General features: G+C 41.5%; 1 protein-coding gene across 2 annotated transcripts in view; it reads left to right on the top strand.

The window, feature by feature from the left end:
- Positions 1 to 21,515: 21,515 nt before the first annotated feature.
- The window catches only part of ELOVL7 (ELOVL fatty acid elongase 7), a 75,123-nt gene continuing 72,942 nt past the window's right edge, over positions 21,516 to 23,696 (top strand). Inside the window, exon 1 of one of the 2 annotated variants that reach the window (XM_065905390.1) lies at positions 21,516 to 21,690. The gene's annotated coding sequence lies outside the window, so the exon portion shown is untranslated. Of the gene's footprint in view, positions 21,691 to 22,431; positions 22,457 to 23,696 lie in introns of those variants that run through there. The other variant, XM_065905391.1, reaches the window with a different exon arrangement.

The following is a 23,696-nucleotide window of genomic DNA, read 5'->3' as shown; positions in this document are numbered from 1 at the left end:
ACTGATGTGTCTTCTATGGTTTAAACCTTGCTAGTACATTCATCTCATAGTACTCATTGCTACATTCATTTTATGTCTCTTTTTCCTAAATTAAATTTGATTCCTATTTAGTTATAAAATAAGCACGTGTTGCATGACTTGCGCAAACTGCCCTCATGGACTTAAAGTTTTGAAAAGCAAATCCAGTAGTAGCTCTGACTTGCTAAAAACTGTGGCCCTGTTTACTCACTTTACTCAACACATAAAAATAATGTCTTCATATGCCTATCACTGGCACAATGTTCAAAAGCTATTCAAACACTTAAAGTCTTCCAGACACCACAGATGACTATAGTTACTTGGGTGGTATTTATATCTTTTATATCTATACTTTCATTGGCTGGAAGGGGAAAAAACTATAAATGATTTAACCTTTTCACGCTACTTTGTACTAGAAATCCCTTCACCCCTAAGAAATGCTAACAAATATTTAATGAGATTAAATTTATATTTGAAATGTTAGTTTCTGTTCAGTACACAATTTCTGTTGCAATCAACCTTTTCCTCAACCCATCCCTGGCAAAATGTTTTAATGCCAAGAATTTTTTTTTTAACTTGATACATTTTACACCATTATCACTGCTGTAATTCCAGTCCTTGTTTTCAGTCCATTTAGTTATTCACTAAGTTAAGTTTGTCATTAACATGTCTTTGCTTTTCTGGGCATATTTCTTGCTGTGGGTAGTTTCATAATAGCTTCTAAAGTCATTGTATATTTAATACTTTTTTAAAAAAAGTAATTTAGTCACTAAGTCATAATTTAGTCCGACTCTTGCGACCCCATGGACTATAACCTGCCAGGCTCCTCTGTCCATGGGATTCTCCAGGCAAGAATACTGGAGTGGGTTGCCATTTCCTTCTCCAGGGAATCTTCCTGACCAGGGAATCTTCCTGACCCAGGAATCGAACCTGGGTCTCCAGCACTGCAGGCAGATTTTTTACTGACTGAGCTACAAGTTGGTGTGCAGAATTAATCATATAGAAATAATCTCTAATTCCACATGGCATATACTCTTCAACTTCCTTTGAAACACATGACTATGTCAGTTCTTCAACTTTCCATTTTTAATGGAGAGAAAAAAGTATAATATGATAAATGTCAACTCCTGGTCAATATCACAGAGATATTACATAGTGGTGGGATTTGTAATAAACCTGAGAACACCTGCTTAATGGCAGGTGTTATGAATTAGGAATAGATGTGCCTGAAAGCCCAAAATAACATAGCTTAAATAAAAATGCATTTATTTTGATAAAAGTCCAGGAAAGCAGTCCTCAGAGGTGTGCTGATTCTAAGACCATCAGGAAACCCTGCACTTTCTATCTGATTGCTCTTGCACCCTCTTATCAGCAGCTTCCCCCTTGAAATACAACTTGATTTTTCTAGCCATTAAATCCACATTCCACCCAACAAGAAAAAGGAAAATGAAGAAAATAGCATTCTGTCCTTAAGGACACTTCTATCTTTCACACACCACAGTCAGTAACATCCTACTAATCAGAACTCCTGGTCAGACCTAACTGAAAAGGAAACTGGGTTTTTAAGTGGCCATGTGCTGAGCTAAAAACTGGGAGCTTGATTACTGTTGACACTGGGGAAAACAAATATTGGGGAACAACTAACAGCCCATGTCGTAAGATGGCTCAATTCCAGGTAACAAGCCATGTGTGAATGTGGACCTACTGAAACTAGAAATGCTAATTATTCAAGAGAAGTGAAAAATTCGTATTCTGTGAAAAACTGTATAACTTTTAGATGTTGACAAGCAATTCAAAATGTTTTATGGCTTGAGGGTCAAAAATCAATGGTCTATATCCTACTTGAGTGTACTACTTGTGACCATTTATGTAGATAAGAGTAGAACACATCATGAAAAAGAGGTCTCACATTTGCAATTAGGATGACCAAGAGACATAAAATGAAGTCATAGGAAAATAGTCAAAGGGATCAAGAACCATTTAACCCAGAGAAAAGAAAATCTGCTGTGGACATGATAACTATCATTTATTATATGAAGAACAGTCCTGTAGTATAAAGTTCAGATTTATATGTAACTCTAAAGGACAAATTAAAAACCAAAGTACAGAAACAAAAGTATGATATAGGAAGCAAAACATAAACATAATAGAGGAAAGAGTTTTAAAGTATGTATTTTTTGAGATCTGTTTTGATTGACATTTATTAAAATCCTGTGCTTTTCTTTAAAGCCCATCTAACCTAGAGCCTGTTTCACTGTTTTGTATTTATATTAGTACATATATATATAGTCCTCTTTCCTCCTAACCTCTCACCTAAGAACAGTCCCAAATGAATGAGTTACTCAAGCCAAGTTTCCTTTCAAATTTACATCTTTAAGACTGGGCTTAAAGTTAATAATAAAGTTATTAAAATTGCAAATTTAAAACTTTGTCTTTTTTAAGATGGCAAATTCATCTTACAAATCTTGTTCTATTTATAAATTAATAAATTTATAAATCCAAAAAGCATATCAATCAACTGAACTTAAAGAATTCAATGTCTCTCTTTTTTATTGGTATAAGTCACACACCAGTTTTAAAAAATCATCCTTTAAAACTATGCAATTCAGCAGTTTTGGTGTACTGGCAAACGAACAATCATCACTATCTAATCCAGAAAATTTCCAATAGCCCCCAAAGAAATCCCATACCCCTTAGCAGTCACTCCTCATTTGCCCGCAAAATCCCTAGCCTTAAGCAATCTCTATAAGTTTGCTTATTCTGGACATTTCATACATACGGATCCTAATATATGTGGTCTTTTGTAACGGACTTTTTAAAATTAGCATGCTGTGTTCAAGATTCATCCATATTGTAGCGTGCATCAGCACTTCATGCTTTATTTATTGTCAGAAAGAATTCCATTGTAGGGATATACCACATTATATCTATCAATTCATTAGCTGATGGTCATTTCAATTGTTTCCACTTTTTGGCTATTATGGATAATGCTGCTATGAACATTGTTCACAAGTTTTTGTGTGGATATATGCTTTCAGTTCCCTTGAGTACACAAGAGAATATCCAAGAATTGTTGGGTCATATGTCAACTCTGCATTTTACTTTTTAAAGTGTAGTTGATTTGGGCTTCCCTGGTAGCTCAGCTGGTAAAGAATCATCTGCCATGCAGGAGACCCAGTTAAATTCCTGGGTCGGGAAGATCCCCTGGAGAAGGGATAGGTTACCCACTCCAGTATTCATGGGCTTCCCTGGTGACTCAGATAGTAAAGAATCCACCTGCAATGTGGGAGACCTGGGTTCAATCCTGGGTTGGGAAGATCCCCTGCAGAAAGACATGGCAACCCACACCAATATTCTTGCCTGGAGAATCCCCACGGACAGAGGAGCCTGGCGGGCTACAGTCCATGGGGTCGCGACAAGTCTGACATGACTGAGCGACTAAGCCCAGCACAACATAAGCACATCGTTGATTCACAATATCGTGTTAGTTTCAAGTATACTGCATCTTACTTTTTGAAGCATTGTCGAATTGTTTCACAAAATGCCTACACCATTTTACATTCCTACAAGCAACGTATGCAAGTTCCAATCTCAATTTTTCTACATTCTTGCTCACATTTGTTATTGTCTATCTTTTTTATTATATCTATATTAGTAGTTGTGAGTGGTAACTCACTGTAAAACTCAACTTCTCTTAAACAATAAGCTCTATTCACAAACCTATTCAAATTCCCTTAACCGCATTGAAAATTTTAACAATCGATGTTTTTAAGCACTTCAAATGTCTTAGTAGATAAATGAATGTGCAAAACTTCCAATAATTTAAACATCTCTTATGTGTGTGTGCTCAGGCGTGTCCAACTCTTTACGACCCCATGAACTGTAGCCCGCGTCTCCTCTGTCCATGGGATTCTTCAGGCAAGAATACTGGAGTGAGTTGTCATTCCTTTCTCCAGGGTATCTTCCCGACCCAGGGATTGAACCTGCATCTCCTACATTGAAGGCAGATTCTTTACCAATGTGCCACCTGGGAAGTCCAAACATCTCTTATAAATCCAATAAATTAAACACACAAAGACAATAAAACCTAACTTTTCATTTCAAGCATTTAGTACTAATTATAAACATAAACTTTTTTTTAAAAAATGTTTGCATTCTAATTTTTAAATGTATCTGAGTCCAACTATAAAACTCAAAATGGAATCATAAACCTAATCTGTGAAATTTTAAACCCTAAATACTCATGTATTTAAACCCTAAATACTCATAACTACTAACAAATATCTATCATCATTATAGGTATTTAACATTTCAATATTATCTATATTAATTATCAATAATTACTATATTGATAATACTATATAAGATAGTTTGACTCCTTTTAGCATCTTTTAAAATTTTAACTCTTCCTGAGGTTTGAAGAACATCTGCTTGATAAGAAAAGAGTTTTACCAGCTCTAATTAATTTTGATCCACTCATTATAATGAGTTGAACATCGACTATGTTTCAGAGAACAAAACAGACCAAATCCTTTGCTATGTTCAAACATTTCCACTGCAAGTCAGTGTTATTAGCATGACTTTAAAACTGACTGAAGAAATGAAAATGGGAGGAGACAGATGCACCTTTTAAAAGGTGAGAGTTATGGTCTTATACTGAAGTGGAGGAAAAAGACAATAGATAAGGCAAATATGAAGATAAAATACATTATTAAAAACCTCAAGGGAGGAAAAAAAGATAAAGGGAATGAGAAGTGGAGGCAGGAAACTGCATTAAAATTTTAGATAAAGCAACCAAGAAAATCCTCACTGAAAAAAATGAATTTTTTTAAAAAAAGATGAATTTTGAGGAATGACTGAAGCAAGTGAGGGAGCTAGCCAAGCAGACATCTGGGGAAAGACCATTCCAGATAAGGAATATCAAGTGCAAAGGCTCTGAAGGAAAAGTATACATGGAATAGCTAAGGATCAGCAAGATAGCGGGGAAGAGTAATGAGTGGAGTCGTGGTTGGAGATGATGTCAGGTCAAGGAGGGCCTTGCAGGTCCCTGAGGGCATAGGAGAAACGATTGGGAGGTTTTGAGCAGAAGAGAGACACGATGTGACTTAGGCTTTAATAGGATCACGCTGGTGTCGGTGTGAGGACTGGTTGAAGAGCAGCAAGAAGCGTAGGCAAAGCAGAAACTGGTTAAGAGACCAGCAGCACCCAAGCAGTCCCAGGGTGCTGGCCGCGGGGATGGCAGGAAGTGGTTCTGGTTGTAAAGTGAAAGCGGCACTGGCAGAGAAGAAGGGGAGAATTAAAGGTAACTCCGAGGCTTTCGGCCTGAGCAACCAAAGGAACAGAGCCGCCATTAAATGAGATCAGGAACACAAGGCAAGCGGGAAATAGCAGAGGCTCTATTGTGGGCATTTACATTCGAGATCCTTATTAGACATCCAAGAGGAGAGGCCCAGGAGGCCCCCTGATACACAGATGGGGAGTTCAGGAAGAGATACCACTTAGAAGTACATGTTTGTTAGTCACGAGTATACGGATGGCACTTAAAGCCCTGAGATTAGTTCGGATCCCCTGGGGGAATGAGCGCAGAAAGATGAGAAGAGGACCAGGACTGAACCCTAGGCATTCCAGCATTCAGTGGGGAAAATGGAGGGAAATGGCTAAAGAGCCTGAGAAGGGATGGCCAAGGAAGTAGGAGAACAGCCAGGCAGGCGTGGTACTCTGAGGACAAGCGAAGACCGCGCTTCAGGAAAACAATCATAACTGTGTCAAATGGTGTTAACGGGTCAGCTAAGAGGAGGACTAAACAGTGACCACGGGCTCATACTCTTAGCAAGTACATCAGCTTCCGGTCCCAGAAGAAGTAGAAGTTTCTCCAGGAGAGCTTTCCTTGCCAAATCCCAGCGGGAATTAGAAGTTTCCCTTTAGTGCTCCTCTGGCACATGGCACTGATCGATTTAAGAGCATTTAGTCATTCAACAAAAATGTATCTATTATTTATTAATTGCCAAGTACTACTCTAGGCTGGCAACTTAACAAAAGCTCAAAAATCCTTTCTCATGGAGCTTTCATTTTAATAGGGGCGTGCAGGGGAACATACAGTGAACAACGTTAAACAGAAAATGTGTGTAGTGTGTTAGAAGGTAGTGAGTGCTGCAGAGGGAAATAACAGAAGGAAGGGGTCAGGGAGTGAACGCAGCATGCTCAGCAAAGCCTCTCCGAGCAAAGAGCGAACCACAAGGACACCCCGGAAGAGAGTATTCCAGAGGAAACAAACCCAGAAGCTCTAAAGCAAGACCATGCCCGCTCTGCTCAAGGAGTAGCACAGGAATCTGTGAGGCTGGTTCAGAACAAGGGCAAGGGTGAGTGTTAGGAGAGAAGTACAGAGGAGTGATGAGGAGAGGGGGCAGGTGGGCAGAGGTCTTGTAGGTCATTGAAAAGATCTTAGCTTTTTCCCTGAATCAAATGGAGAGCTTGGAGGGAGTTGAGAAGAATGACGTGAGATCACCCTGGTTTCTGCTTTGATAATAAACTGTAGAGGAGGGTGCCAACAGAAGCAGGGAGCTAGTTAGTAGGCAGCTACAATAACAAAGGTGAGTAACAAAGGTGAGGTTGGGAAAACTTGTCCAAAGTAGAATGCCAAAGAAGTTGCAAACTATTGAAGAGGCAACCATTTCCTGCTTTCTACAGGCTGAGAAGTAAAATGCTTGACCGATAGTACTATTCTAACTATTTATCAGTTGGGGCAGGCTAACTGCTGTATCAGATGAACTACAAGATTTCTGAGACTTAACAATATACATTTGTTTATAGCTCATATAAAGTCCCTCTCTTCCAAATGGTAATTTGAGAGCTTAGGATCCTTCCACCTTGTGGCTTCACCAGTCAACAGAAGGCTTTCCTATGCTGCAGGAGAAAGAGCAGGAGTCTTACTTGGTAAGTATGAATGAGCCAGCCCTTCCGCTCCAATGCCATTGGCCAGAACCCTACCATATGGCCACACTTAAACTGCAAGGAAGATCTGGGAAAGGGAGCCCCGCTGTGTGCCCTGGAGGAAGAGGAAGCTGACCCAGTGAAGAGCTAGCCTCTGTTTCAGTTGTGAAAGAGCATGCTGTTAATCACAATACATTCTGAGACCTCCTTCTTCAATGCACCACGAGCTAATTCCTTTGCAGATTTTTAAATTACAAAGAGATGGCTATTTTTATGTCCACCACTGTTGTCACATACTTGCCGCAACTCTTTAAGCTTCCTGAAAAAGTCCAATTTTTCCTCAGCCTAATTCTAGAAGAAAGAAGCTGAAATGAATGAAGTTGTAGCAAACGGAGTGACTAACAAACTGCTTTGGGGAATATAGTCCACAACTGCTGCACACGCATTTCCTAGAGCACTTTGCACAGTTGCTTTATCACTTGGAAAGAGATAGGGAACTCATTTCACATGCATTAGAATAGATATGTAAAACCAAAAACAGCAGAGATGAAAGATACACATTTGCGTTCACAGTCAGCTCTTAATGATCTGTGTGGAAGAAAAAGAAACATGGATAATTTGAAACAATACTCATTATCTTTTCTTCACTTAAGAATTTAGTCACAAATGCACGTATGCATGTCTCCACTCAGTCTTATTTTCAGAGCTGGCCCCTACTGTCATTAATGACAAACAATCAGTAAACATTGATGAATTGGCTACAGGTTACACACATAGGATAGATTGTTTTGAAGATACATCTTAAGCTATAAAATAAAAACATTCCGGTGACAGTTTAAAATGCTCATTTCAATTAAAGACAATTTCATTGTTTTGATATTCTTGTAGGCAGCCAAGGTTCACACATTTTGTTGACAAAACATAGTCCCTGGTGCCTCTTTCTGCTTCAGTTCAGTTCAGTTGCTCAGTCATGTCCGATTCTTTGTGACCCCATGGACTGCAGCATGCCAGGCTTCCCTGTCCATCACCAACTCCTGGAATTTGCTCAAACTCATGTCCATTGAGTCGGTGATGCCATCCAACCATCTCATCCCCTTCTCCTCCTGCCTTCTCTTTCTGCTTACTTATTACAATTTTATTGTAGTAGCAGTCTCAAGGAAATACCCCAAAAGCAACAAAAAACATTTTTTTAATTGTTAGTGTATGATATAGGGTTTAAAATGTAATGATAAATCTAATATATTACAAAATCTTATGTGATACGCCATTAATAGAAATGTCCTTAGTATCTTCTCTTACCTCAAAATCATAAACCTTTCACAAAAAATAAATGATTACCCAATCATCCCAAATGCGTAATAAATTATACAGGTTATCTCTTCAGTAGCAAGTATATGTATGTGTGTGGGAGGGGGGAAGATATGCAATGATTAAAGAGAAAGAGAAACTGATCAAGATTCTTACCATTGGTTATTTCAGAGTTGTTCAAGATAGGGTTGGATCACTAGGGTGGGGCTAAAAAAATCTGTGCTTTTTAAACATTTATTTCTAGTGATTATTAAAATCAGACAAGTTTGTGAAACACCAACCTAGTATAAGTGTTAACTCCTCCAAGAAGACAGAACTTCCATCTGCTGAATTGTTTAGTAAACGCGTAGGTACACTGAACAATTACCAATACATAAAATTTAGAGTAACAGTATAAATATAGAATATCCTAATTCCAAAAGAATCATGACTGCTAAATAGTTTTACAATGTAAATTTTTTAATGCTTTCTTAATGGTTGCTCTGTTTCAACACATCATTAAAATGTAACCTGTCTTGATGCTATATTATTTAGTCATTCAATAAGATATAAATTATGATAGTTCTCATGCTTCCCTGGTGGCTCAGTGGTAAAGATCCAGCTGCCAATGCAGGAGACATGGGTTCAATTCCTGATCCTGGAAGATTCCACATGCCACAGAACAACTAAGTCCGGGTGCCCCAACTATTGAGCCCACGTGCTGCAACTACTGAAGCCCGGGCACCCTAGAGCCCGGGCTTTGCAACAAGAGAAGCCACCACAATGAGAAGCCTGTGCACTGCAACTAGAGAGTATCCCCCACTCACCACAACTAGAGAAAAACCAATGCAGCTCAAAGACCCAGCACAGCCAAAAGTAAATAAATAAAATTATTAAAAACGTAAGATAGTTCGCCTATTTGAGAAGCATTTTATTATGAAACGAAATATATAAGAATTTTAAATATTATTTAGACTTGGTCTTCCCAGGAACTGGTGGTATCAAAGATATCAATTGAATGCACAAAATAAGCTGCTAGACTTTACCTTCAGGTAATATAGTTGATTCAGAAAACAGTTCCATAATATTTAAAATCAAATTAATCATAGCTAATGTCAAAGTCATAACAGAATGGGAAAGACTAGAGATCTCTTCAAGAAAATTAGAGATACCAAGGGAACATTTCATGCAAAAATGGGCTCAATAAAGGACAGAAGTGGTATGGACCTAACAGAAGCAGAAGATATTAAGAAGAGGTGGCAAGAATACACAGAAGAACTGTACAAAAAAGATCTTCACGACCCAGATAATCACAATGGTGGGATCACTAGCCTAGAGCCAGACATCCTGGAATGTGAAGTCAAGTCAGCCTTAGAAATCATCACTATGAACAAAGCTAGTGGAGGTGATGGTATTCCAGTTGAGCTATTTCAAATCCTGAAAGATGATGCTGTGAAAGTGCTGCACTCAATATGCCAGCAAATTTGGAAAACTCAGCAGTGGCCACAGGACTGGAAAAGGTCAATTTTCATTCCAGTCCCTAAGAAAGGCAATCCCAAAGAATGCTCAAACTACTGCATAATTGCACTCATCTCACACACTAGTAAAGTAATGCTCAAAATTCTCCAAGACAGGCTTCAGCAATACGTGAACCGAGAACTTCCAGATGTTCAAGCTGGTTTTAGAAAAGGCAGAAGGAACCAGAGATCAAATTGCCAATATCCGCTGGATCATCGAAAAAGCAAGAGAGTTCCAGAAAAACATCTATTTCTGCTTTATTGACTACGCCAAAGCCTTCGACTGTGTGGATCACAATAAACTGTGGAAAATTCTGAAAGAGATGGGAATACCAGACCACCTGACCTGCCTCCTGAGAAACCTGTATGCAGGTCAGGAAGCAACAGCTATAACTGGACATGGAACAACAGGCTGGTTCCAAATAGGAAAAGGAGTACGCCAAGGCTGTATATTGTCACCCTGCTTATTTAACTTATATGCAGAGTACATCATGAGAAACGCTGGGCTGGAAGAAGCACAGGCTGGAATCAAGATTGCTGGGAGAAATATCAATAACCTCAGATATGCAGATGACACCACCTTTATGGCAGAAAGTGAAGAGGAACTAAAAAGCCTCTTGATGAAAGTGAAAAAGGAGAGTGAAAAAGTTGGCTTAAAGCTTAATATTCAGAAAACTAAGATCATGGCATCTCATCCCATCACCTCATGGGAAGTAGATGGGGAGACAGTGGAAACAGGGTCAGACTTTTTTGGGGGGGCTCCAAAATCACTGCAGATGGTGACTGCAGCCATGAAATTAAAAGACGCTTACTCCTTGGAAGGAAAGTGATGACCAACCTAGATAGCATATTAAAAAGCAGAGACATCACTTTGCCAAAAAATGTCCGTCTGGTCAAGGCTATGATTTTTCCAGTGGTCATGAATGGATGTGAGAGTTGGACTGTGAAGAAAACTGAGCACCGAAAAATCGATGCTTTTGAACTGTGGTGTTGGAAAAGACTCTTGAGAGTCCCTTGGACTGCAAGGAGATCCAACCAGTCCATCCTAAAGGAGATCAGTTCTGGATGTTCACTGGAAGGACTGATGCTGAAGCTGAAACTTCAATACTTTGGTCACCTCATGTGAAGAGTTGACTCTTTGGAAAAGACCCTGATGCTGGGAGTGGTTGGGGACAGGAGGAGAAGGGGACGACAGAGGATGAGATGGCTGGATGGCATCACCGACTCGATGAGCGTGAGTTTGAGTAAACTCTGGGAGTTGGTGATGGACAGGGAGGCCTGGCGTGCTGCGATTCATGGGGTTGCGAAGAGTCGGACATGACTGAATGATTGAACTGAACTGAACTGAACTGAATGTCAAAGTCACAGTAAGTGACAATCCTTTACAGTTGAAAAACCATTTTTAATTAACATTTTCAAATGATTGGGATTTATAGGAAGATATTTATAATACTGATTGTTAAGATAATTTAAGGGATATTCTCACTCCATATCTCACTTATATCCTGTCCTGAGATTATACATTTTACAAACATCTCAGATACCGGAACAGAAAGATACCAAAAAGAAAATGATTTGTCTGAAACTATTTGTCATAGTTTGCATTTTCAGTGCCAAAAAGGAATGAAGCCATTAAGCTTGGCAAGATATAGACACACTGAAGTAAGGGCTGGTAGTCACTCAGTCAATGTACTTATCAAATTGCAATCATTGTTCTTCCTTGATGATAGCAAAGATAGCTTTTGAATGTATATAAAATGCATATGAGAAAATATTTTATAGCATTTAAATTGCAACTTCACACAAAGTCCTTCCAACAACTTTCCTAAAATTCCTTTTTAACCATCTGCACACTTATTTAGCATCTACTGTTTGTAGGCTACTATCCTAGGCTCAAAGGATACAAAGAGGGATTTGATTAAATCTCTGTCATCAAAAGTTTATAATTTCATTGGGGAGGCAATAATAAATATAAGAAGGGATGGGTTATATGTAAGAAATTTTCCAAACTGCAGCTCTCTGAACAACTATAGCAGAATCACAAAGGGTGTGTGTTAAAATGCAGATTACTTATCCCACTATCTCAGTTCAGTTCAGAACAGGCACTCAGTCATTTGCACTCCCATGGATTGCAGCATGCCAGGCCTCCACTATCTAGACCAATTAAATCAGCATCTCTGAAGACATATTTCCAGGAATCTGCATTTTAACAACTCCATAATTCTGACTCTCAGTAAAGTTTGTGACTCACTGCTAAAAGTTAAATCCATAACAGACTGATACAGAGTAAGAAGTTGCAGGTAATGACTCAGTCTTAACTCAAAGAGTAAAAAGTATTGAAAAGAAATAAAATTGTAATTATTCATAGGAGATATTATAGTCTTTCCTGGAGAAAGAAATGGCAACCTATTCCAATATTCTTGCCTGGGAAATTCCATGGACAGAGGAGCCTGGTGGGCTATAGTCCATGGGATTGTAAAGAGTCGGACACAACTTAGTGACTAAACAACAACATTATTGTCTCAAAAAAAAAATCAAAGAAATTCTACAAATTACTAAGAGTTTAATATAGATGAAGGATATACAGTCATTAAACAAAAATTAATAGCATTCTTATATTTACAATTAGAAACTGTAACTTTAAAGCACATATACTATTTATAAGAGCCACAATAATTATAGGACTCCTAGGAACAAATCTAGTAAACCATGTGATAAACCAAAAGAGGGAAAAATGAAAACTTTATTAAAAGACAGAGAAGATTTACATAAATGGAGGAGTAATGCCATGCTCATAGATGGATCACTTCAATATTCTAAAGATGGCAATTCTTTCTAAACAAATCTTTAAACTTTAAGCAATTCAAATCAAAATCCTAACATAACTTTTCATTTAAAAAAAAGAAGAAGAAGAAACTGTTCTAAAATTTATACAGAGGAGTAAGAGAAAATCCAAGGCAGGACAAATAGACTGTAGAACAGAGAGCTCACAGAGAAAGACATGTATGTGACATCTTAGCAAAGGTGAAAGGGGGGCAGGAGATACCTACCACTCATGAACAAAGGGTTCATCTTCCTACAGATATATTAGAGTCCTCCTAGAAATTGATAAGGGAAAAAAGGGGCTACATCCTGGTAGAAAACTAAAGAGCAGAAAGAGTCTGTAGATATGGAAATATAAATGACTTTTAAACTTAAGAAACAGCTGTTCAATCTCACTCATCTTAAGGGAAACACAAATGGAAACAACAGCAATATCCTGTATCTCTTTTATCAAGTTGACAAAGATCCAAGCATTTGATAACAAATGTTACCTTAACTGTAGATAAGGCTACAGGGGGAAAAAGATATTTTGATACACTGCTGTCAGGCGTGTACATTAGTGCAAGCCTGAACAGAGGAAATAGACAGCACAATTACACAAGCTTACTCCCTGAACCAGCAGATCTACTTCTAGGAACTGCATCGTGTTTGCAAGGGTATTCATTGTAGCACTGTATGTGGTGAGGAGCATGAAGGCTAGAGTTTAGTTTCAAATTCTAGCTCTACCGCTGACTAATATTATGTTCTCAGGTAAGTTACTAAATCTCCCCATGCCTTGGTTCCTTCATCTCTAAAATGGAGGTAATAATAGTATCTATTCTTTGGGCTGCTGTGACAATTAAATGAGTTAATCGATTTAAACAGTACCTGGCCCATACTATACATGTGTCAGCTATTGGTATTACCATCACAGGACTACAAACAACCTACATATTTCTCAATAGGAAACTTGTTGAATAAATCACGGTAGAGTATACAACATTAAAGAGAGGAATATATAAGGTTTTTTATGGAAGTATCTCAATATATATTGTTTAGTGAAAAAAATAGGTGTAAGCAATGTAGAGAGTATTAACAGTTACCATTTGTATAAAAAAGACATAAACAGGAAGAATATGCTGTTTAAAAATTATTTCTAATCTCTCAAAGTATATCAAAAAAGCACAGATGAGAGATAAAAAGGGAAATTTTCACTGTAGGACTTTTTGATATGTAAAGCATGTGAATGTGTTACCTGCTCTAATGTAACAATTTTAAAACAACTCCAGGGACTTCCCTGGTGGTCCAGTGGCTAAGACTCTGAGCTCCCAGTGCAAGAGGCCCAGGTTCGATCCTGGTTACAGAACTAGATCCCACATGCCACAACTAAGACCTGGTGTTAACAAATAAATGACTTCCCATGGCTCAATGGTAATGAATCTGCCTGCAATGCAGGAGACACAGGAGACATGGGTTTGATCCTTTGGTCGGGAAGATCCCCTGCAGGAGGGCATGGCAACCCACTCCAGTATTCTTGCCTAGAGAATCCTGTGAATAGAGGAGCCTGGCTGGCTACAGTCCATAGGATCACAAAGAGTCAGACATGACTGAAGTGACTGAGCACACACACACACGTAAATAAATAAATAAAAACAATTCCAGATGGATTAAAGACCTAAATTTAATGAGAAAAAACATAGATTTTAGAAAACAAAAATGAGCATATTTAAACCTGCAGAAACAGAAAACATTTATTTGAGAAGCAAAATGCATAAAACATAGGACAAATATTGATAAATTTAACTATATTTAAGTTTAAAAATAACAAAAATCCTTATAAAAGTCCTAGATTGAGAAAAGATATAAAATATGTAATGTGCACATCAATAAGAAAAATATAAAATAAGTTTGTATGACTAAACCAGTGCTAATTTTTATAAGCAAATGATATGAAAAAGCAATTCAAAGAGGCTATCTCGATGAATAAAAAATATAAAAAGATGTTCAGTATCACTAGGAATCCTGAAAATGTATATTAACAGTGAGGGACTTCCCTGGTGGTCTAGTGGTTAAGAATCCACCTTGCAATGCAGGGAACTTGGGTTTGATCCCTGGTTGGGGAGCTAAGATCCCACATGTCCACGAGCCAGAACTAGAGAGCCCACAAAGATCTAACACAGCACAACTAAGACCTGATGCAGCCAAAGAAAATAAATAAATTAATTAAAAAACAAAAACAGTGAGAAATCACTTTACATCCATCCGACTGGGAAAAATATAAGGTCTGAAAACATCAAATGTTGGCAAGGATTTAGGGAAATGGGAACTGTTAATACAAGGCGGTGGGGTGTAAATTGGCATCACCCTTGGACTGCAAGGAGATCCAACCTGTCCATCCTAAAGGAGATCAGTCCTGGGTATTCATTGGAAGGACTGATGCTGAAGTTGAAACTCCAGTACTTTGGCCACCTCATGTGAAGAGTTGACTCATTGGAAAAGACCCTGATGCTGGGAGGGATTGGGGGCAGGTGGAGAAGGGGACGACAGAGGATGAAATGGCTGGATGGCATCACCGACTCGATGGGCATGAGTTGAGTAAACTCTGGGAGTTGGTGATGGACAGGGAGGCCTGGCGTGCTGTGATTCATGGGGTCACAAAGAGTCGGACACGACTGAGCAACTGAACTGAACTAAAGTGAAGAAAGTCTGTCAGACAGTCTTCAGTCACAAGAAATAGAAACAAAGTGACTACTTTAAGCAGGCAAAGGTGGCTATTGAAAAATATTGAGAGCTTACAGATTATCCACATAGACTGGATAACAGGTTTGGAAAAGGTAGGAACAAAGGCAAGTTTTACTGACAAACTAGAGCTAAATTTATGTCAGGGAGTCAGTCTGGAGAGTGACAGCCTCCCTGTGTCACTGTTATTGTTGTTGTTTTGTTTGCTTGTTTGGCTGCGCTGGGTCTCCTTGCAGAACGAGGGCTTAATTGCCCACAGAGGTTGAACCCGTGTCCCCTGCAATGGAAAGTGGATTCTCAACCACTGGACTACCAGCGAAGTCCCTCTTGTATCACTAACTTCAACTTCAGAATCCTGGGAGGAGGTGATCAGGGAGTGGAGAGGTGTCCCCTTGTCCCAGGCTCTGTCATAACTGTGAGCTCTAGGTGTCCATGGTGGGGGGGTGACAAAGTGAGTGTCATGCATTTTCAATTTCTCTAATGGGAGGTGACTTTGGTCTCTGTGAAGTCATAATAGGAACTTCCTCAAATACAGACAAAGGGTTCAGATATATGGCAGTTAAAAAACAGCAAATGTCCACAGGACAGAATAATCTATCCCATGACCAACAGTTCCATTTCTAAGTATAAACCTTAGAAAATTTTCTCCATGTATACAAGAAAATCTTTACTTCTATATTCTGTAACACATCATCTCCAGAAGGGAAAGATTAGAACCAGCCCAATTTTGTTTATCAGCAGGCAAATGAATAAATCACTTAATTGTACAATAGAATATAGTAGTTAAATGAATGAATAAGATCTATATGAATCAACATGACTAAAGAGCAAAGCTGCAGAAGAATACATACAGTATGATACTATTTATATAAAATTTAACCATATACAAAATTACAGTATATATTGAGATAGATATACTAGGAAAGTATAAACACACACATGGAAATAATATATAGCTACTTTAGGATACCTTTGGGAGGAAGAAAAGGATTAAGGCAGGGTGGAGCTTTAATTGTAACATTATATTTCTTTAAAAAAAAAGCTAAACTTCAAAAACATTAATATTTGCTTAAGGGCTGCCCATGTGGCGCTAGTAGTAAAGAATCTGCCTGCCAATGCAGAAGACACAAGAGACATCGTTTTAATCCCTAGTTGGGGAAGATCCCCTGGAGTAGGAAATAGCAACCCACTCCAGTGTTCTTGCCTGAAGAACCCCATGGACAGAGGAGCCTGGCAGGTTATGGTCCATAGGGGTGCAAACAGTCAGACATAACTGAGTCTGAGTGCGCACACGCAGAAACACAACACACACACACACACACACACACAGCATTTGCATAGTGGACAATATCATTGTTTCACCCAGATCTCCTTGGATCCGTTACTGACCTCAATAAATCCCTTGCACATGATTTCCTGCCTCAAGTCTGCTTCTGGGAAATCTGACCTAATCTAACCTATTAACCGAACTGTCTAATCTAACCATCTCCTACCTTCCACAATCTGTGCCTGTTACTCTACCTTCCTTCTATTGCCTATGGGTGAATGTGCATATTCATATCTAAGGCCAAGTTCCTATCCTGTGTACCAAGTCCCACCCCTCTCACACACTCAAGGGCATCACTACAACAACTGTCCTCTTTGCAGCATTATCAGTTTTTCCTTGTCTACTAAAATTTTCCAAAGTGTACAAACATATTTTAAATGTCATCCACTGACTCGATGGACATAAGTTTGAGCAAGTTCTGGGATTTGGTGATGGACAGGGAAGCCTGGCCTGCTGCAGTCCAAGGGGTCTCCAAGAGTCGGATACAACTGAGTGACTGAACTGAACATTTTAAAAAAGCCTCCTTAGAATCAATTCTTCTTCCTGCCATTACCTCATTTCTTCTTTTTGCCACAAAAAGCCTTGACAGAATTGTATAAACTTGTTTTCTCCAATTTCTCTCTTCCCACTCACTCTTTTAATTTTTAATTGTATGTATTTATTTTTGTCTATGCTGGGTCTCCGTTGCCACGAGGGCTCTCCTCTAGTTGCCGTGAGTGGGGGCTACTCTCTCGCTATGGTGCCTGGACTTCTCATTGCGGTGGCGTCTCTGCATGCAGAGCACGGGCTGTGTGGTGCAGGGGCTTCAGGAGTTGCAGTTCTTGGGTGTGCGGAATCAGTAGCTGTGGTGCAGACTTAGTTGCTCTGTGCTAAGCGGGATCTTCCCGGATCTGGAATCAAACCTGTGTCCCCGGCATTGGCAGGTGAATTTTTGACCACTGAGCCTCTAGGCCCTTCCCACTCACTCTTGTAACTCATCTCATTTGGGATTTTTGCTCCTTCTGTTCCTCCAGACCTGTTTTTTGTCATGGTCAACCAATGACTTCTGTATTGCCAAATCAAGGACCGATTTCTCATTCTCAGTTGATCACTTCCCCCACCTCGAAACACTTTCTTCCCTTGCCGTGACAAAAGTACAGATTTTTTTTCAGCAAATACTCTTTTCCTCACCATTCCACTGTGGGTTGAGTACGTTCCTCACTTCCCCTCTGATGCTGGATTTGCCCATGTGACCTACTCTAGTCAATAGAATATTAGCAAACTTGATGCAAGCAGAGTTCCCAAGAGCATGCGTGGTGCGGACTGGTTCTTGTATCCCAGTTATCTACCATGGGAAAATCTTTCCCCTATGGCTACTGACTCTTCATTCTGGGCTCCAGAATTAACACACATGGAACAAACTGAAGCTAAATCTGCAACCTAAAGCAGAGCCACTCATCTAGGTCGACTGAACCCCAACCAGCCTGCTGACTCGCAGGCATGAGGACAGGTATACTGCTATAAGGAATGGGCTTTTGAAGTGATTTATTATGTAGGACTGTTGTGGCAATAGCTGACTCATATGTTTGTCTGCCAGGCGACCACACTCTTCTGATTTTACTCCAGGCTCAGGACTGTTCCTTCTCACTTCTGACCACTGGGATACCTGGGGTACTCCCCAGGATGAAGTTCTAAAATCTCTTCTCTAGTCCCCTTCATGGTACTCTTAGCCATTCTCAGACCATTATATATCATGTGAAAGCTGACTTCTCCCAAATTTATGTTGCCAGGCCAGACCTCTCTCTTGAACTCCAGACTGGTAGAAACAACTTCCTACTTGACACCTCCACTTGGATATCTAATAGGCGTCTTAAATTAGTCCCACAAACAGCTCCTGATGTCCCCCTCTCAACTGTCTTCTCTCGGTCTTCCTTTTCTTAGTAAATGGCAGCTCTTTCCTTCTATCTACAAACACCCTGGAGTCATCCTCAACCTCCCCCCGCCCTTCATACTGTATGTCAGCTCCTCTGGAAATCCTTTCGATATTACCTTCAGTATATATATAAATATGTTTTTGCCTTGTAGGATCTTAGTTCCCCAGTCAGGGATTGACCCTGGGCCCTCGGCAGTGAGAGGGTGGAGTCCTAACCACTGGACCACCAGGGAATTCCCCAGAATATATTTTTAAATTTTGATTCTCTCTAACCACTCCCAGTCAACTTGGTCCAAGCCACCTTTATCTCTCACCTGGATGTTGTAAGAGCCTCCTAATTACCAACTTGCCTCTCTACCTTTCCCATCCTGCCCCCGCCCTACTCTCAAAAGACTTGTCTTAGTGCTCCCTCTAAAAACTTCAGTTACATGATGTCACATATTTACTCAAAATGCCTCCTTTGACCCTTTGGCCTCCCTTATTGAGGTTCAACCACTCTGGCATCCTTGCTATTCTGTGAACTTGATTATACGATGCTCGCTCATAGCATTAGCCTCATAGTTCCCACTGGCTGGAATGCTGTTACCCAGACAGACACACAACCTTGCGACTTATCTTTTTACAATTTTGGTTCAAATGCCTCCTTCAACTGAGGACTTCCCTGGCTACTTTAACATTCTAACTCCCTATCTCCAAAAACCCTTATCTTTTCCCCTTCTTTATTTTTCTTGGTAGCACTCATCATAACATGACAGTTGTATTTCACTTGTTTATTCATCTGTGGTATGTCACTCCCAACTAGAATGAAGGGAAGTGAGGGTACATTCCACAAGAACAGAGGATTTTTGTTGTTGTTATCTGTTGAATCTCCAGAGCCTGGAACTTAAAAGCACTGAATATATATGTTAAATGAATGACTCCATTTGACCTTTTTGCATACTTGAAATTTCATAATTATACGTAGGTAGGTAGATAGTGACAAACACAAAAGCAAATATTGTTAAGCAATTGTCTCTAGTTCCCAGTAGCCACATCTTGTAAATGGCATGTTTTTATGATGAAAGCAAAGTTTATCTAAATAGAAGTAGAAATTTTAGCTTCTCTAATACTTAACAACCTAATTTTTTTTCTTTTTTTTTTCATTTATTTTTATTAGTTGGAGGCTAATTACTTTATAATATTGTAGTGGTTTTTGCCATACATTGACATGAATCAGCCATGGATTTACATGTGTTCCTCATCCCGATCCCCCCTCCCACCTCCCTCCCCATCCCATCCCTCTGGGTCTTCCCAGTGTATCAGCCCCGAGCACTTGTCTCATGCATCCGACCTGGGCTGGTGATCTCTTTCACCCTTGATAGTATACTTGTTTCAATGCTGTTCTCTCTGAACATCCCACCCTCGCCTTCTCCCACAGAGTCCCAAAGTCTGTTCTGTACATCTGCGTCTCTTTTTCTGTTTTGCATATAGGGTTATCGATACCATCTTTTTAAATTGCATATATATGCGTTAGTATACAGTATTGGTCTTTATCTTTCTAGCTTACTTCACTCTGCATAACGGGCTCCAATTTCATCCATCTCATTAGAACTGATTCAAATGAATTCTTTTTAAAGACTGAGTAATATTCCATGGTGTATATGTACCACAGCTTCCTTATCCATTCGTCTGCTGATGGGCATCTAGGTTGCTTCCATGTCCTGGCTATTATAAACAGTGCTGCGATGAACATTGACAACCTATTTTAACAAAGAATTCCAGGCTTCAGGAACACAATAATAAAGAGACAAGAATATCTAAAAGATTAATAATATTGTTTTATTTCCATTGCCTTTAGTTTCGCTGAAGCTGGGATTCTCTTAAATTTGAGCTGTCCTGTTTGTTGCTCTCCCCCTCCCCAGTGGCTACTATGGGGGCTCTCAACATTTTGTACAAAACCTTTAAAATCTCCTGTTGATGCAGTAGGATTAGGTGGTGGAAGGCCACACCGGTACTTCTCCCTCCCCTTCCTCCTGGGTAGTCTGGACCTTCCGGCAGTGATTTCAAGTTTAAAACTCACAGTAGAAACTCACAGACCATGTTTGTGAATCGAGGGGGTCAGGACTGTAGCCCCTCCCGCTACTTTCAGGCTTCTAGAAGACAACTCAATTCTCATTCTTGGCTTTTTGCCTCCACAATTATTAACTTCTTAGGATTCTTATTTTACCTTCCAGATTGACGCCAGGATTTCCAAACATGACAGCGGTGAGGAGGATCAAGATCAGACACAAAGCAAGGCAACCCCTGGCATTCATCCTTACCCCACCACCCAGTGCAGCCCCGGATAAGGAGTCAATGTGCGGGGTGTGCTGGCTGCAGCAGCTGCGGTTACGAATCAGGACAAGGAAGTTAACTGACATTATATACGATTTCCTCTTCATCGCTCTAATAGCCCCCTTCGCACCCCAATATTCCCCGCAACTCTGTAGTTGTTAGTAAGTAGGGGTGGGGCTGACCTGCACTGGGCCTCTCACGGCCGTTGGGTCTGGTTTCCATTTTAGACAATGAATTAACCCTCCGAACGAGCCTTGTCAGGAGCGAGAACTCCCTTTTTTTTTCTACCGCTCCGCCGCCAGCCTCATCCTCAGCCAGCTTTTCCTCATTTCAGATTTTTCTGCAACTTAATCCTGAGTCATGCTTGACAACAGTTTTCACATTATTTAAGTCTTTATTATTTAAGCCTCGAGATGACCTCAGGTGATGACATCTGTGCTCAGAAAGAAATGTAATTAGTCCAGAGGCCAGAACCCATCTTCCTGAACAGCCCTGGGTCCCCGGTCCCAGCCGCGATGCGAGCGGCGGGGCGCGGAGCCAGGCGGAGGAGGGGCGCCCGAGGCCGCGCGCACCTCCCAGCGGGTCCTTCCCAGCGGGCGGCTCCTCCCCGCGCCCCCTCGCGGGTACCTGGCGGCCGCGGAGGGCGGGCAGGGGGCGGCGCTGCGCGGCGTCACGCGGCAGGGTGGGAGAGCGGGCAGGTGACACCCCGGCCGCCTCCGCCCCTTTTCCAGCTTGGTCGGCGGCCAGGGCAGCAGGGGCCGCTGTGAGGAGCTCCGCGTTCGCGCCGCCGCCCGCCGCCGCCCTCTGCTCGCGCGCCCGGGCGCTTCGGCTCCGCTCCTCGCGGGGTGAGTGCGGGGCTCCCAGCCGGGGGACCGGGGCCTAACTTTTCCGGGGCGCAGAGGAGGAGAGATGGGGGGAGGAGAGGAAGAGGACCCCGACACCTGGGGATCGAGGGCAGCCTAGTGGAAGGAACTTGGGCGCGGCGCGCGAGGAGTGGGATCCGGGTCCGGAAGACTCAAGAGCCGGGCCAGGCCCTGCCTAGACTCTGGGGGGCGCTTCGGAAGTTGTGGCTGCGACGCCGGCGAGTGCCCAGGGTCAAAGCCGGCGGGCGGGGCCGCGGAGCTCACCTGCGCCCTCCCTGGCAGCCCCCTAGCCCCCCACCCCCCAGCATCCCACAGGGACGGTGGTCCCCGCCGTCCCTGGGTTTTGAGCCTTCCCCGAGCTTTCCCGGGGGACCGGGCCCCGCTGTTCCAGGCGGGAGGACAAAGGTGCTTGCTGCTGGGACGGGGAGAAAGAGGGACCTCCTCGACCTTGACCGCCGAGGTCATTTTCCCAGCTCCGGGATCTGGCCTTGCTCGCCACAGCCTACCCCTACCCCGCCTGCCCGAGCCCCTTTCTTTCTGCTTCCTTCCCCTCTGGGGTGCTTTTGTGTCCTCGAGGCCAGAATGAACTCGGGGGCGCTGCTGTTGCAGCGGGCGCTGCGTTTCTGGCTGCCTGAACTGCATCCTGTCCCGGCAGCGGCTGCTGGCTGAGGAGAGTGATGAGTACAGAGCGGTAGAACAGGTCGTGCCGGAGATGGAAATCGGAAAGCCTGTTGTTTCATCTTCCGAGGTATCGTTGGCTGGAAAATGGGCCTTCCCCCCTGATCAACCAGCGCTGATTCAAACTTACCGGATGCCAAGGGAGCGTTCTTTGGAGCTCCCTGGGGAAGGCTGGGACAGGAAGGATCTGGTCTCTACCCCTGTCCAGCTTGGGGAAAACAAGTCCCACCACGACTGAAGGATAGTTTTGGCGACCAAGCCTTTTTCCTCTTACCGATCTATTCCCTCGAAAAGCTTTTTCACTTAACCCTATATTCTCAGGTTACTCTTTCTTGCTCTTGCTGTTTTACTGCCTTGAAAGAGTCATCATGCTTTTGATTGTCCCCAGTCTTCTTGCCCATCACTTGACTGTTAATTCCCTTACTGTCAGTTTCCTTGACTGTTAATTCCCTTACTTTGTAGTTTTTGTTTCTACTACTGGCTTGAAATGGTTCCCCTCTAGGTCACTGAGGATTAAAAAAAAAAAAAAAAAAAAAATTCCCTCCACCCCCAGTGGCAGACATGCATTGAATGCTTCTTGGCCTGGCACTGTTTGTTCTAAGAACTTGTATCAAATCTGTTAATTCTCGCAGCAGCCCTATGGAGTAAATAAATGAAAACATGATCCTTTTTCAGATAAGAGAACTGAGACTGAACTTGCTCAAAGGCACACAAGTAGCAGGAGGAGATTCCAACTGAGATTCCAACTCAGGGGCTCTGGTCCAGGGCTGAGGCTGGTAACAACCACTGTGGGTACCCACTCACCTAGAGTTAGTTCCTTTCTTTCCTCCCTGACTTGCCTGACGTCCTTGTGCTGTTTCATGCTTCACTGGCCAGGTTCTCCTTCTCTGGTTCCTTTTTTCCTTCTTGTGTAACTTTGCACTCATTTAGGTTTCCTTTTCATAGCATTTCGTTACTTAGGTTATCACTGCTACTTACTCATCTGAATTCTGTGGTGTCCATGGATCTTATTCAGTTTTCATGTAACATCTATTAGTGAGTATTGTAAAATAGCAAGTCCCCCTCATATGAAGAACCTTCCCGATTGTGAACTTTCAAAGGTGCAAGTGTACATCTGGTTCCAGCAAGAAACCACAGTCTGCGCCATCAATGTCAGGTGTGAATGAAACAGCAGCTTGCTCTCCATTTCCTTTTGCTGATGACCCTTCAGTTCTATCATCTCCCATCTCTCCTCCCTCCTCCGGTCAGTGACTCTTCTTGCCTGTTCACTTGATGCCAGCTATTGTACAACTGTATACATTTTCTTTATT

The sequence above is a fragment of the Muntiacus reevesi genome, chromosome 14 (assembly GCF_963930625.1).
Source record: "Muntiacus reevesi chromosome 14, mMunRee1.1, whole genome shotgun sequence".
Lineage (NCBI taxonomy): Eukaryota > Metazoa > Chordata > Mammalia > Artiodactyla > Cervidae > Muntiacus > Muntiacus reevesi.
This window is presented reverse-complemented; position numbering and strand designations above follow the sequence as displayed.